The sequence below is a fragment of the Scardinius erythrophthalmus genome, assembly GCF_964197995.2.
Source record: "Scardinius erythrophthalmus genome assembly, chromosome: 7".
In the NCBI taxonomy this organism is placed as follows: domain Eukaryota; kingdom Metazoa; phylum Chordata; class Actinopteri; order Cypriniformes; family Leuciscidae; genus Scardinius; species Scardinius erythrophthalmus.
Window position 1 is genome coordinate 2957119 of NC_138227.1, and position 16158 is coordinate 2973276.

The following is a 16158-nucleotide window of genomic DNA, read 5'->3' on the forward strand; positions in this document are numbered from 1 at the left end:
AGGAAACTTGAACTAGACTGCACACTAAAGGAGTCTTGAACTAGACTGCACACTAAAGGAGACTTGAACTAGACTGCACACTAAAGGAGTCTTGAACTAGACTGCACACTAAAGGAGACTTGAACTAGACTGCACACTAAAGGAGTCTTGAACTAGACTGCACACTAAAGGACTCTTGAACTAGACTGCACACTAAAGGAGACTTGAACTAGACTGCACACTAAAGGAGACTTGAACTAAACTGCACACTAAAGGAGTCTTGAACTAGACTGCACACTAAAGGAGACTTGAACTAGACTGCACACTAAAGGAGACTTGAACTAGACTGCACACTAAAGGAGTCTTGAACTAGACTGCACACTAAAGGAGACTTGAACTAGACTGCACACTAAAGGAGTCTTGAACTAGACTGCACACTAAAGGAGTCTTGAACTAGACTGCACACTAAAGGAGACTTGAACTAGACTGCACACTAAAGGAGTCTTGAACTAGACTGCACACTAAAGGAGACTTGAACTAGACTGCACACTAAAGGAGTCTTGAACTAGACTGCACACTAAAGGAGACTTGAACTAGACTGCACACTAAAGGAGACTTGAACTAGACTGCACACTAAAGGAGACTTGAACTAGACTGCACACTAAAGGAGTCTTGAACTAGACTGCACACTAAAGGAGACTTGAACTAGACTGCACACTAAAGGAGACTTGAACTAGACTGCACACTAAAGGAGACTTGAACTAGACTGCACACTAAAGGAGTCTTGAACTAGACTGCACACTAAAGGAGTCTTGAACTAGACTGCACACTAAAGGAGACTTGAACTAGACTGCACACTAAAGGAGTCTTGAACTAGACTGCACACTAAAGGAGTCTTGAACTAGACTGCACACTAAAGGAGACTTGAACTAGACTGTTCACTAAAGGAGTCTTGAACTAGACTGCACACTAAAGGAGACTTGAACTAGACTGCACACTAAAGGAGACTTGAACTAGACTGCACACTAAAGGAGTCTTGAACTAGACTGCACACTAAAGGAAACTTGAACTAGACTGCACACTAAAGGAAACTTGAACTAGACTGCACACTAAAGGAGTCTTGAACTAGACTGCACACTAAAGGAGACTTGAACTAGACTGCACACTAAAGGAGACTTGAACTAGACTGCACACTAAAGGAGTCTTGAACTAGACTGCACACTAAAGGAAACTTGAACTAGACTGCACACTAAAGGAGTCTTGAACTAGACTGCACACTAAAGGAAACTTGAACTAGACTGTTCACTAAAGGAATTGGACTGTGAGCTGAGGAGGCTCAAAAAATAAAAAAAATAAAATTGGAGATCAAACATGCAGCTGGATAAAACTGATCTCAGTATGTGAACTTATTTAACCAAGTAGCACTTTAGTATGAATATTTATTAATGCAACTTTCTCTTGCCCTCTTTCTCCCTCCCATCCCACAAAACCAATAAAACAGTTTGAGACCTATCTGCAGTTTCAATGTTCTTTTATTAAGTGTAATATTGTATGGTGATTGCATCTACATCTGCACCAGCTGGGTGGTCCGATCTGGTGACTCTGAAGCGCCGAACACAGTTGAAACGTGCCTTTAGGATGCCAAAGGTCATCTCTATCTTCACTTTGGTTTTACTGAGGGCCACATTGAAGCGGTGCTGTGGCCCTGTCTGAAGGTCGTGATAGGGGGTTATTGTGGTTTTTCTATCTCAGTTCAAATTAACAGTGTTTTGTACTGTAGGCTACCAAATTTAACTTGCTTTCCTCAAAGCGCTGACACAACAAAGACTCACGGAAAATTCGTGAGCCAGGCCATTTGGCATCCAAACTTGTGATCATACGTTCATGACCACAAGTCGTCTGCAGATGAAATGTTTAGAAGATCATTGTTATATCTGTTAATGTTACTATTAATTTAAAGATTCATCTCACAGAAAATAATCATCTCACATATTCACATCATCTCTACCTGAACATTAAGGCTGTGATATGACTTCCTATTAACATAATCTGCCTCATGTTCCCCTAGAGCAGTGGAGATTGGAGCAATAGACTGCATACATGTTGCAATGACTCTAGGGAATCCTATCATAAGATTAACAGAATAATAATAAAAAAAGATTTAAAATAATTCTTAACATGTATTGTATAGTACATTTGTGAAATTTGCTTTTTGAAAAAAAAAAAAAAAAAAAAGTGTTCATGTGATGTCACCCTATCAATATATCTTACCGGCAATTTTATAAAAGCCCTCTTTTATGGACATGGTCGATAAATGTCCAGGGAACACTATTAATGAAATTCATGTAATTCATGCAAAAAAACACGACGCAATATTTGCGGTACAGTAAGTGCATGAATTCGACGTGTTAAATTCTTTATGTGCGGCTCAAGAAGTTCGCAAAGATAAGACATTCCTTCCACGGAAAATCTGTATCTTTCATACAAATAACTATCAGGAAAGGCAAGGGGATTTTGTCATGCTAAAAACTCTTTCTTTACGAAGTGCTCGTCTAACAATTTGCGCTGAGATGTCACAGGATTTGGAAGAAAAGGTGAAGTCATTGCAACAGACACTGGGAATAAGTTGCATAACCTATATGTTTCTTTGCTCTCAGCTGATTGGTCAAACTTCAGTCTGAGATCTTGAATCCAGAACATAACCTGCCCCGGAGCAGGTTAGCCGTGCAGCATAAGATACCATGGCAACGAACACCGATTAAAGCCAAGCTACTTTCATAGTACCTAAAACCCAGGGTTGGCGGAAACTAAACTGAAACATAGCTGGCTAGCCACCTAAACCGGCTTCATGGTATAGGCCCCAGGACAGAAGTTGCCCATCCCTGCCCTGGAGTAAGATGTTTTTTTTTAATGCTTGAAGAAACATACAAAATACCAAACAAACCTCAAAAAGACACATCATAATCATTCAAAACAGGTCATGCATACATAATTCAACTCACAGCATTTAAATGTATGTCCATTGAGTCAGCTAATGTAATATATTTGCCCATTTCTCTTCTATATTAGACTTTTAAGCAACTTCAATAAACATCTGGATACAACTTTACATGTGTTTTGTCTTGTACCATCACACCGTGTTTCCACTCAACACTTTCAAGTTTTGCTTTATCTATTTTACATATATATTGAAGTTCTGAACAAAGAGAAATCAGAATACATTCTATGAAACAAACAGAATAACTTCGATGGAATAACCAATCAATAATGATTAACAGTCTCACTTGATGTAGATATGTTTTTGTACACTTACTAGTGTACATTTTTAAAGAAAACATCATTTTGAATTTCACTTTTCCACATAAACAAAATGGCGTGACTAACTCAATATAGCACATTATACAACTCAACCTGGAAAATCTATCAAGATTACACAGGAAATATAGTTGTTGTATAATTGTTTAAATTCTCTTACTTACACATCACATTTTCTACGAGCATCGTGAATTTGGACTGTTTACTCAGCTGGAGATTGCATCGACGGAATCACACATAAAATAATCATCTGAACACTCACAATCAGTTAAACTGAACAAACAGAGTCTAACAGCATTTATGAATGTCTCAAGTATCACTACTGATCGATATTGATCCATACAAACATTTTACAAACCTGTATAAAATGATGAGAAACACACATTAGTGTCTGCAGCGTTCTGGCGCTTTCTTTTAATGATTTTGCCCTTTGACCAGAACGTCATTTCTCATCGCTTTAGTGCAATGCGCCACCTACAGGCCTATTTCAGAATAAACTTAAATCTATATAACATTAGAATAACTTTTTTAGACTCTTGTAAATACTTAAACTGAAGAAAGAGAGAAAAAAATAATAATTTTGGGGTACCTATTATAACTCAATACTCTTATCTTTCACTGTAATATTTTCAGTCCGTCACACATTCAATGTGAGATGTACTAGCAACAATGTAATTTAGCCCTTACCTTTTGGTTATATTGCCACCAGCAGTTTGGTTATTTTGCTCTTTGATCGGTGCTTTTCTTAAGGACTGTGAAAAGTGAGCTACATTCTGTTTTGGATTTGTTTTCTGTGATTCAATTAATTTGTTCTCATTTTGTATTATTTCACTTTATTTTTCTGTTTTATATAGCCTAGCATTTGGCTGCTCTGTTTATGCCAAAATGGCAATCTGATGTGAACTCCTTGGGAAACACTAGCCAGCTTAACTTCTGTGGCCAGTAAATTGCCAAGTGTTGGCCTCTTTTATAGTTAGAATTTGTTCTACTGTAATTTGTTAATACATGTGCCTGCAGCTAATTGTGAAATTATATTGTGTTTTTTTGTTTCTTTCAGAAGCTGAAGGCCCCCGGTGTAGGGAAGCTAGCTGTTTGTGCCTTTTTGGTGGTGGTGTTTCCTTCACCGAGTGTTTTGCCGTTGGCAGTGGCGGTTCTACATTAAATTACACCCTGGGCGAGACCCCTTTCCCCCCGAATTATTGTTAAGCATAGCAAGAATCATAGCAAAAAGGCTACCAAATAAGAGTTATACCCACCAATTAATATTGCCCCTTCATTCATGACATGGATACCGTAATCATACAGAGAAAACATAGTTGCATTGCATACCTTTATCTTTTGCTCGTTTCTAAATTGGGCACCTGATGGCTTTGACCTTTCTTGTCCATCTCTTATTTGGCACTCGACATTGACAATCGACAGATCCCCTGATCCCCCCATAACTGTCACTCACGAGTCACGACCAGAAGTCAAGACTAAACCAATTCACCTGGGTGGTGGTGACCAAGTAATCGTTTTGTATTACCTATTTTTATTAGCCATTCAGACCATTCAGAAAAACAAAACTGTGCAGGAAATATAAAGGCCTGTATTTATAATATTATAAATGAAATGTGCGTTATATGGAAGAAAGTCGAGGTGTGACTGACTTCGATAACTATATGGATCCCCCCCCTTGTCCGTTCCATTTGGGAGAGACCCAGAGGTGAACTGTCATCCGCGCCCGCGCCCCCTCCCCTTTCCCCTTCTCAAACAAAGTTTCTGTGCACGGCATCTTCTCAGCAAGCAGGGGCGCAAATTTGCCAATTCCCCACACAGTGAAATGATAGATAATAGAAAACCGCTTCGCGGCGCAGATTTTTTACTCAGAAATCTGAGTATTGGATAAAGCCAGGTTAAAAATTATTTTTTTCAATGTGTTCACATATTAGATGGGAAAAAAATTACAGAGGGATTTATGGATATCTACTTTTGTTATCCTGTAAATCAGAAAATACTGTCAATAGCCTTAAAAAAATTATTTTCACCATGTTTTTTGGAATAAAATGTTATATAAATCAGGCTAGGAATAATATATTTACAAATCCCTCTGTAAATGTCTTCATAATTTAACTAGGTACAAGACTGGAAAGTTTGGTGTATATAGGTGCTACTGAAGTGGAGATTTCGGACTTGGAGTATGAGAGAACAGTCATTTTGAGAAAACAGGCTTTAAAGATTTTTCATAAGCCAATGAGATTGCGCATTCAGCCCTTTTACTTTCACGATTGGTTGCTTATAAAAAGGAAATGACCATATTTGGATCTGACAGGATTGTACACAAGAGAGAGAGCTTCCTAACGGTGCTTGTGATGACAGGCTGCCGGCAGAGATCGCGGAGCAGCATGTTGATTTAGAACGCGAACTTTTGTTGAATTTATGAGAAATCTACAGACGCAAACAGACAAAGTGTAATAAAATAAAGACCTAAATGTGTATTTTGGACTTTTTTTCAACACAAGTCTGAAAGAAGACATGTTATTGAAGACAAATATCCAAAAATCTCAAAATTGACCAGTAAAAAAAAAATATGTTTTTGCCTGCCGTGTCTCGCCTTAAGTGTGAGAGTGTTTGTGTGGAGTGTGGTGTGGTCTTAGGATACTCACTGTCCAGCTAGCTCCCTACTGGTAAGCCTCAGCCTGAAAGTGTCTTTTGTTTGATGCACACCAAAGTGGTGTAAAACTCTTGTCTCCCCTGGAGTCAATAGCTTTTTATATATTTAAAATAATTATTATTGTGAAAATAAAGTATTTTTGTATTCAGATCCACGTCTCTTGTCCTCTGTAGTAGCGAACCTGTGTGTTCTTGTGAAATTTCCCCGTTCAGTGAAACGAGGTGGCGTAGTCTGCTCTTTATTCTGCTATACTTTCTCATAAGTGTAACTTTTGCCCTTCCACCACCTCGCCACACCTACAAACCAAGCCAACATTGAATTATAGAAGTCTATAATGTATTATGTGAATGCTAGGTCAAAGAGATGTGTTTTTAGTCTAGCTTTGAACTGACAGAGTGTGTCTGCTTCCCGGACAATGGTAGGAAGGCTGTTCCAAAGTTTTGGTGCTAAATAGGAGAAGGATCTACCGCCAGCAGTCGATTTTGATATTCTAGGTATTATCAACTGGCCGGAATTTTGAGATCGCAATAGACGTGAAGGACTATAATGCGTTAAGAGCTCGCTCAAGTACTGCGGAGCTAAACCATTTAGTGCTTTGTACGTGATCAGCAATATTTTAAAATTGATGCGACGTTTAATAGGGAGCCAGTGCAGTTTTGACAGAACCGGGCTAATATGGTCATACTTCCTGGTTCTGGTAAGAACTCGAGCTGCTGCGTTTTGAACTAGCTGTAGTTTGTTTATTAAGCGTGCAGGACAATCACCCAGTAGAGCATTACAATAATCTAGCCTTGAGGTCATGAACGCATGAACTAATTGTTCCGCATTTGTCAATGAGAGCATATGACGTAATTTAGATATATTTTTAAGATGGAAAAATGCAGTTCCCTTTCGTCCTGGGAACTCCAACGTGTCGTCGGGGGAGTTCCCTGACGAATTGGGATCACGCTAGGGAGACCAATTGCCTACGAGTGAATTAAAACGAGCCAATGAACATTGGCATGCAACATTTGCATTCCGCAGCCCGCCTACCAAGCGCGGGTATAAAGCCCGGAAGCAAACATTGCATCATCGCTTTTTGCTTCGGAGCCGACCGATTGTGTCCTTTTGAGTGAATGAGCGTTAAGATTGTATCTATCTTACGCTCTACGAGTCTGCTGTTTCGGGAAGAGATCTCTCTCTGTGTTGGCGTGACGGCGCTTCAGCGACCGCGCGATTTCCTGTCTGCCGGCTGCGTCTACACACTTGTTAATTCAAAAGCTGTTTTCACAGCTGGTAAACAGTTGAGTGCGCACAGCGGGCTTGCAGTTTCCCCGCTGTGTTGCCGCGTTGCGTCCCTGTGTGCTTCAGCACAATAGGGAGAGTACTTTCTTCCTGAAAGAGCAACACGAGTGAAGATCGCGTCCTTTTCAGGATGACGTTTCACTCGTGTGTTTCTGGATGCGATCGTTTCCTGTCCTCATATGACGGCCACGTTCATTGTTTCACATGCCTAATCAGTGTGTGAGACTTCGTTCGTGGGTGGTCCATGTTCTCTCAGGAGTGCATGACCACGTCGGCACGTTGTTCGTCTCCCCTTTTTAAAGGCTCGAGCCGCTCAGCGTGCCGTGTGCCGTCGAGTGCCGGTTGACAGCGGGGGTTGTCACGGCAACCCAGCGCGCGTCATTCGGCGCTCAAGATGCGTGGTCATGATCAAGACTCGCGTGCCTCTATGAGGTGAGTCCCTTTGTTTATTTCCCGATCTAGTTTCTCTTCTGGTGCACCAGAGGAGGGCTACTTTGGCAAATAACATTGGTGATCTGAGGGTTACAGTGAGCACGAACCACTCACTCCTCTAGCGCATCGCAAACATGCTGAGACTGTGTTCGTGGGTGGTTTATGCTTTCTTATGAGAGCATAGCCACGTCGGCACGTTGTTCGTCTTGCCTGAGGGCTTGAACGCTCAGCGTGCCGTGTGCCAGTGATGGCCACGTTCACTGCCTTGCATGCCTGGTTGACGGCCATGATCGCTGTTTCACATGCCTAATCAGTGTGTTGAGACCGCGTTCATGGGTGGTTCATGTTCTCTCATGAGTGCATGACCACGTCGGCACGTTGTTCGTCTCCCCTTTCTCGTAAAGGCTTGAGCCGCTCAGCGTGCCGTGTGCCGTCGAGGCTTTGAATGGGATTTTGGTCCTTCTCATGAGGGACCAATCATTTCATTTGGGGCCCCAGGGGAGGACAGATGTCAATCGCTACATCGGAGAGAGGGCTGTTATACTCTGAAAATGATGCTGAGTTCCTACTGTAATGGTGTGTTCTCATGCTGAAGATTCAGACTTGACAGCCACACTTCCTGGGTCTAAAGTGCCTAGATGCGTGTGAAAAATTTTGGTAGTATGGAAGCATTTTGGTGCCAATATGGCAAGCCAAACATGCCTAAATCTGCTGAAGTTTTTCCTCTCTCACTACCCCTGCACATTCAGTGCATGTGGGTAGTTCTGATTCGGGGTGGAGCTGTGCTTAGTGACTGACCGTGATTAGTCACAGCGCTGGCCCTCAGTCAGACGATGTCCACACTGGTGGTCCAGAAGCACCTCAAAACCGCCCGCTCGGAGTTCGTTTCCCCCCGCAAAGGGTAAGGGAAACGACCCTGAGAGGAGCGACCCGGAGTATGTGATGTCTGCTCTTCGTCCCCCGGGCGAGGGCCGGGTGGAGAATTTCATTTCTGTTCCGCCGCTGGTCATCCAGTCAGCGGTACCCCAATTTGAGCAGTCCACTTCCTCTGAGTCACTCACGGGCCCCCAGTGCTCAGATGACAGTGAGGGCTTCGGCCTTGTCACTCTCGTCTCTCGCTGGGTGAGGAGGCGGGAACCAGGACTCGATGCCCCCGGGCCTCGCTCCTCGTTTCCCCTCACGGTCGAGTCTGGCAGACCAGTAAGACCAGTCTCCTCCGTCCGAGAGGGTCAGAATGGCAGTGCGCGCCGCCCACGATTGGCGCCACTCTCGTTCCCCTCTCTCCAGCTCGCTGATAGCAGTGACAGCCTCGGCTGCGTCGCTCCTGTCTGCAGCTGGGCCCGGAGGCGCAGAGACCAGGTCACGAGGAGTCAGGGCCTCGTTCCTCGTCTCTCCCCCTCCCCTCGCCACCGGGCAGCCCGCAGCAGAATGCCCACGGGCCTTCTCTGCCGTCTGCCCACAGGTGGAAGCAGGTTGGTGTCAAGTTAAAACGCCAGACCCCGCTCTCGGTCGCTACAATGCCACCAGAGCCGGGTCCCTGTCTTCCACCTCGCTGCCCCTCCGCGGGTACGCCGGTGGTTTGGGTGGGCTTGTTGGTACGGTATCTGGAAGCCTGGCTAGCGCTTCCGGGTCTGTCCCGATGGCTCATCCGCACCATCCGGTTCGGCTATGCAATTCAGTTTGCACGCCGGCCTCCCAAGTTCAGGGGCGTCCACTGCACCTGTGTGCAGTCAGTGGGTGCCCCTGTCTTGCGGAACGAGATCGACGTCCTGCTGGCGAAGGACGCGATCGAGCCGGTCCCTCCTGCCGAGATGAGGTCCGGGTTTAACAGCCCATACTTCATTGTACCCAATAAAGGTGGTGGGTTATGGCCAATCCTGGACCTGCTAGTTTTGAATCGGGCCCTGTACAAACTCCCGTTCAAAATGCTCATGCAGAAGTGCATTTTCGAATGCATCCGTCCCCAGGATTGGTTTGCAGCGATCGACCTGAAGGACGCGTACTTTCACGTCTCGATTCTTCCTCGTCACAGACCGTTTCTATGGTTTGCGTTCGAGGGTCGTGCGTATCAGTACAAAGTCCAACCCTTCGGGCTGGCCCTGTCGCCTCGTGTCTTTACGTAAGTCGCGGAGGCGGCCTTTGTTCCCATGAGAGAACAAGGCGTTCGCATTCTCAACTATCTCGACGACTGGCTCATTCTAGCTCACTCGCGTGATATGTTGTGCGATCACAGGGACATGGTGCTCTGGCACCTCAGTCAGTTGGGGCTTCAGGTCAACTGGGACAAGAGCAAACTCTGCCCCGTGCAGAGGATCTCTTATCTCAGTATGGAACTGGACTCGGTCGCCCAGACTGCGTGCCTCACAGAGGAGCGCGTCCAGTCAGTGCTCACCTGCCTCAAGTCCTTTCAAGGCAGGACAGCGGTTCCACTGAAACAGTTTCAGAGGCTCCTGGGGCATATGGCAGCCGCAGCCGCAGTAACGCCGCTCGGCCTGTTACATATGAGACCGCTTCAGCGCTGGCTTCACGATCGAGTCCCGAGGTGGGCGTGGCAGAGCGGTACGCTCCGGGTCAAAGTTACCCCGCGCTGCCGCCAAACCTTCTTCCCTTGGTCGGACCCTGGGTTTCTACGGGCCGGAGTGCCCCTAGTCCAGGTTTCCAGGCATGCTGTGGTGTTCACGGATGCCTCTGCCATGGGTTGGGGGCCACGTACAAAGGGCATGCAGTCTCGGGTCTGTGGACGGGGCCCCAGCTGCATTGGCACATCAACTGCCTAGAGTTGCTAGCAGTACGTTTAGCTTTGTGTCGCCTCAAGGGGTTTCTCAGACACAAGCATGTACTGGTCCGTACGGACAGCACTGCGACCGTTGCGTACATCAACAATCAAGGTGGTCTACGCTCCCGTCGTATGTCGCGACTCGCCTCCCACCTCCTCCTATGGAGTCAGAAGCATCTGAGGTCGCTTCGTGCCGTTCATGTTCCAGGGGAGCTCAACTGTGTGGCAGACGAGCTTTCACGGTTGCCTCCCCTGCCAGGAGAATGGCGACTCCATCCCCAGACGGTCCAGCTTGATTGGAGTGTCTTCGGAGTCGCACAGGTAAACCTGTTTGCCTCTCCAGACACGACCCATTGCCAGTGGTTTTACTCCCTGACCGAGGGGACCCTCGGCACGGACGCCCTGGCTCTCAGCTGGCCTCGGGACCTACGCAAGTATGCATTCCCCCAGTGAGCCTTCTTGCACAGACTCTGTGCAAGGTCAGGGAGGACGAGGAGCAGGTCTTGTTAGTGACGCCGTATTGGCCCACCAGGACTTGGTTCACGGAACTCATGCTCCTCGCGACAGCCCCTCCTTGGCCGATTCCTCTGAGGAAGGACCTTCTTTCTCAGAGACGGGGCACTCTATGGCACCCGCGTCCAGACCTCTGGAAACTCCATGTCTGGTCCCTGGACGGGACGCGGAGGTTCTAGATGGCCTGCCACAGGCAGTGGTAGATACCATCACTTCCGCTAGAGCCCCCTCTACGAGGCGCCTCTATGCGTTGAAGTGGAACCTGTTCGTCGATTGGTGTCCTCCCTTCAGGAGGACCCCCGAACTTGCCCGATCAGAGTCCTGCTTTCCTTCCTGCAAGATGGGTTGGAGCGAAGGCTGTCTCCCTCCACTCTCAAGTGTTTGTCGCTGCAATAGCAGCGCATCACGATGCAGTAGAAGGTAAGTCCTTGGGGAAGCACGACCTGATCATCAGATTCCTTAAGGGTGCTAGGAGGTTAAATCCACCTTGTGTTTTGCACTCTGTACCCTCTTGGGACCTAGCTCTGGTTCTTAGAGCTATTCAAAGTCCTCCCTTTGAGCCCTTGTCAACAGTTGAGTTGAATATCCTGTCCATTAAGACAGCGCTCCTGTTGGCATTGGCTTCTTTCAAGAGGGTCGGGGATCTGCAGGCTTTTTCGGTCGACGAATCGTGCCTAGAGTTTGGGCCGGGCCTTTCTCATGTTGTATTGAGACCCCGGCTCGGATATGTGCCCAAGGTTCCTACCACTCCCTTCGTGGACCAGGTAGTGAACCTGCAAGCGCTGCCCCAGGAGGAGGCAGACCCAGCCCTAGCTTTTCTCTGTCCCGTCCGCGCACTGCGGGTTTATATTGACAGAACGCAAGCTTCAGAACCTCAGATCAGCTCTTTGTCTGTTACGGAGGCCAGCAGAAGGGGAAGGCTGTCTCCAAGCAGAGGTTAGCTCACTGGTTAGTGGATGCTATCACCCGAGCATATGAGTCTCTGGGTGAGCCTTGTCCTCCCAGGTTGCGGGCTCACTCTACTAGAGGTGTTGCCGCTTCCTGGGCTTTGGTTCAAGGCGCCTCGCTGACAGACATCTGTAGAGCTGCGGGCTGGGCGACACCGAACACGTTCGCTAGGTTCTATAGCCTACGTGTGGAACCTGTTTCCTCCCGAGTACTCGCTACGGCCAGTGGTGCGAGGGAATAGGTTGTGTCGGCTTGCTACGCCATTCCGTGCCTCGGCCGGATACGTGCGACTTTGCTCCGTTGGCGCCCTACGTCGGTGAGCCTCGTGAGTTCCTCCATCACCCCTCCGGTGCCAGGCGTGGCGGACCGCCTGGCGCCAGGTCTGCTACCTCTAGTAGGAGTTGCTAGTAGACTGGGTGTTTTTACCAGTGGTCTCTACGGTGACCCATAATGCCACGTGCAGTCCAGCCGTGTCTTCCCCTTGACAGACTCATTCTGTCGTCCCTGTTGAGTACGCTCCCACTTCCCTCGGATTGGGACTACCTCAGGGACTGCCATGTGTTCACTACCCCAAATGGGTTAGTACACATGTGTATTCCTGGCCTTCTCTAGGCAGGCTGGGCTTCCGCAGCGTCCCCCCCCCCCCCCCGGGGGGGTCAGGGCACGCTTCCCAGTGTTATCCAAATCCACTGTGCGGGTCTTGCGGAACAGCAGTGTGATTCCCTAGCTAGCTCCCGCAACTAATTCAAGAAACTGCTGCAGGGTAGCTTAGCTGGGCGCTGGAAGGGGCCAGTACCATGGCGTTTTACTTGGGATCCCAATTCGTCAGGGAACTCCCCCGACGACACGTTGGAGTTCCCAGGACGAAAGGGAACGTCTCGGTTACGTATGTAACCCTCGTTCCCTGAGTACAGGGAACGGAGACGTGTCGTCCCGTCGCCATGTTACTGTACCTTCGCAGAGGACTGGACACTGTTCGGCTCCTCAGCGAAAAGCGATGATGCAATGTTTGCTTCCGGGCTTTATACCCGCGCTTGGTAGGCGGGCTGCGGAATGCAAATGTTGCATGCCAATGTTCATTGGCTCGTTTTAATTCACTCGTAGGCAATTGGTCTCCCTAGCGTGATCCCAATTCGTCAGGGAACTCCCCCGACGACACGTCTCCGTTCCCTGTACTCAGGGAACGAGGGTTACATACGTAACCGAGACGTTTTACAGATACTGGACACGTGACTTTCAAATGAAAGATTGGTATCAAAGAGCACACCCAGGTTCCTAACCAACGACGAAGACTTAACAGAGCAGCCATCAAGTGTTAGACAGTTTTCTAGGTTATTACGTGAGGAAGTTTTTTGTCCAATAATTAGAAACTCTGTTTTTTCAGAATTTAGAAGTAGAAAATTACGAGTCATCCAATTTTTTATATCCGCTATGCATTCCGTTAATTTTGTGAATTGGTAAGTTTCGTTAGGTTTTGAAGAAATATAGAGCTGAGTATCGTCAGCATAACAGTGAAAGCTAATGCCATGTTTCCTAATGATATCTCCTAATGGTAGCATGTACAGAGTGAACAGCAGCGGTCCTAGTACTGAGCCTTGTGGTACGCCATACTGAACTTGTGATCGATGAGACATCTCTTCATTTACTGCTACAAACTGATAACGGTCAGATAAGTATGATTTAAACCATGCTAGTGCAATTCCACTAATGCCAACATAATTTTCGAGTCTATTTAAAAGAATGTTGTGGTCGATAGTATCAAATGCAGCACTAAGATCGAGTAACACTAATAGAGAGACACAACCACGATCGGATGATAAGAGCAAATCATTTGTGACTCTAACGAGAGCAGTCTCAGTACTATGGTACGGTCTAAATCCTGACTGAAAATCCTCACAGATATCATTTCTTTCAATAAAGGAACACAGTTGTGAGGATACTGCTTTTTCTAATATCTTTGACAGAAAAGGTAGATTCGAGATCGGCCTGTGATTGACTAATTCTGTAGGATCAAGTTGCGTTTTTTTAACAAGCGGTTTAATCATAGCCAGCTTAAAGGTTTTTGGTACGTATTCTAGAGACAAAGATGAATTAATGATATTAAGAAGAGGATCTATGACCTCTGGAAGTATTTCTTTCAGTTGCTTAGTCGGTATAGGGTCTAACATACATGTTGTAGATTTAGATGATTTAACGAGTTTAGTAAATTCTTCCTCTCCTAGAGCAATGAACGAATCAAATTTTTCCTCCGGGAGACTACAATGCACTGCCTGATGCGATACTGTAGTAGACGGTTGCATAGTTATAATTTTCTCCCTGATATTATCAATCTTATAAGTGAAGAAGTTCATAAAGTCATCACTGCTGTGTTGCTTGGAAACTTCGGTGCTTGAAGCTTTCTTTTTTGTTAGTTTAGCCACCGTTTCAAATAAATACCTAGGATTATGTTTATTTTCTTCTAATAGGTTTGAAAAAGAAGCAGATCTAGCAGCTTTTAAGGCCTCTCTGTAAGCAATCGAGCTCTCTTTCCATAAAATGCGAAATACCTCTAGTTTTGTTTTCTTCCAGTTGCGCTCCATTTTTCTGGCTGCTCTCTTAAGGGCCGAGTGTGCTCGTTGTACCACGGTGTTGGACTATTTTCTTTAATCTTCTTTAAGCGCAACGGAGCAACTGTGTCTAAAGTGCTGGAAAAGAGAGAGTTAAAAGTTTCTGTTGCAATATCGAGTTCTTCTAAGCTATCTGGGATGCTGAGATGGTGAAACTGATTAGGAAGATTATTAATAAAGCAATCTTTAGTGGCAGAAGTGATAGGTCTAACATATTTGAAACACGTAGTCGGCTTTGCAGCCTTGGCTAAATGAAGTTTACACGAGTCTAGATAATGATCTAAGATGTCATCGCTCTGCTGCAGAATTTCAACGGCATCAACATCTATTCCATGTGATAATATTAGATCTAGAGTATGATTACGACGATGAGTAGGTCCTGACACGTGTTGTCTAACTCCAATTGAGTTTACAATGTCTTTAAATGCCAATCCCAATGCATCTTTTTCATTATCGATGTGTATATTAAAATCACCAACAATTAGTACTTTATCTGCAGTCAATATTAATTCTGATAGAAAGTCCGCAAATTCTTTGATAAAATCTTTATGGTGCCCTGGTGGCCTGTATACAGTAGCCAGCACAAATCTCAAACGTGATTTATCATTTATACTATATATTTTTACATTAAGTACTAACACTTCAAAATAATTATTTTTAAAACTTGATTTCTTAGTGGTTTTGAAAATATTACTATAGATTACAGCAACTCCTCCCCTTTTGCGTTTCAGACGAGGCTCATGTTTATAACAGTAATCTTGCGGGGTGGACTCATTTAAAGTAATGTAATCGTTTGGTTTTAGCCAGGTTTCTGTCAAACACAGCACATCTAGGTTATTATCTGAAATCATATCATTAACAATGAGTGCTTTTGAAGTAAGCGATCGAATATTCAGCAACCCAAGCTTTAGCATTTGCTCATCTGTATTATAGCTGTTTTTTATTTGTTGAACATCAATTAAATTTTTAACCTTAGATGGGTTTAAACGTTTTTTGGATTTCCAAATTCGGGGAACAGACACAGTCTCTATATGATGATAGCTAGGTGAAAGAGGCTCTATGTGATAGGATTTATCTGACCTTGGTGACGTGAGGCCGCTAGCAGACGGTCGGTTAAGCCAGTCTGTCTGCTTCCTGACCTGAGGCCCAGATTGTCATGTTTGACCTCTAAGACTATGTGCCATATTACTAGAGAGAAGAGCAGCACCATCCCAGGAGGGATGAATACCATCTCTTTTCAACAGGTCAGGTTTGCCCCAAAAACTTTTCCAATTGTCTATAAATTCTATATTATGTTGCGGACACCACTTAGACAGCCAACCGTTAAGCGAACACAATCTACTAACTATCTCATCACTCCTGCGAACAGGAAGGGGGCCAGAGCAAATTACATTGCTTGACATCGTACTTGCGAGTTCACACACCTCTTTAATATTAATTTTGGTGATCTCCGACTGGCGGAGTCGAACATCATTAGTGCCGACGTGAATAATGATCTTAGAGAATTTACGATTAGCATTAGCCAGCACTTTTAAATTTGCTTTGATGTCAGGCGCTCTGGCTCCCGGCAAACATGTGACTATGGTGGTTGGTGTCTCTATTTTCACGTTCCGTGTAATAGAATCGCCAATAACTAGGGCACAATCATTCTC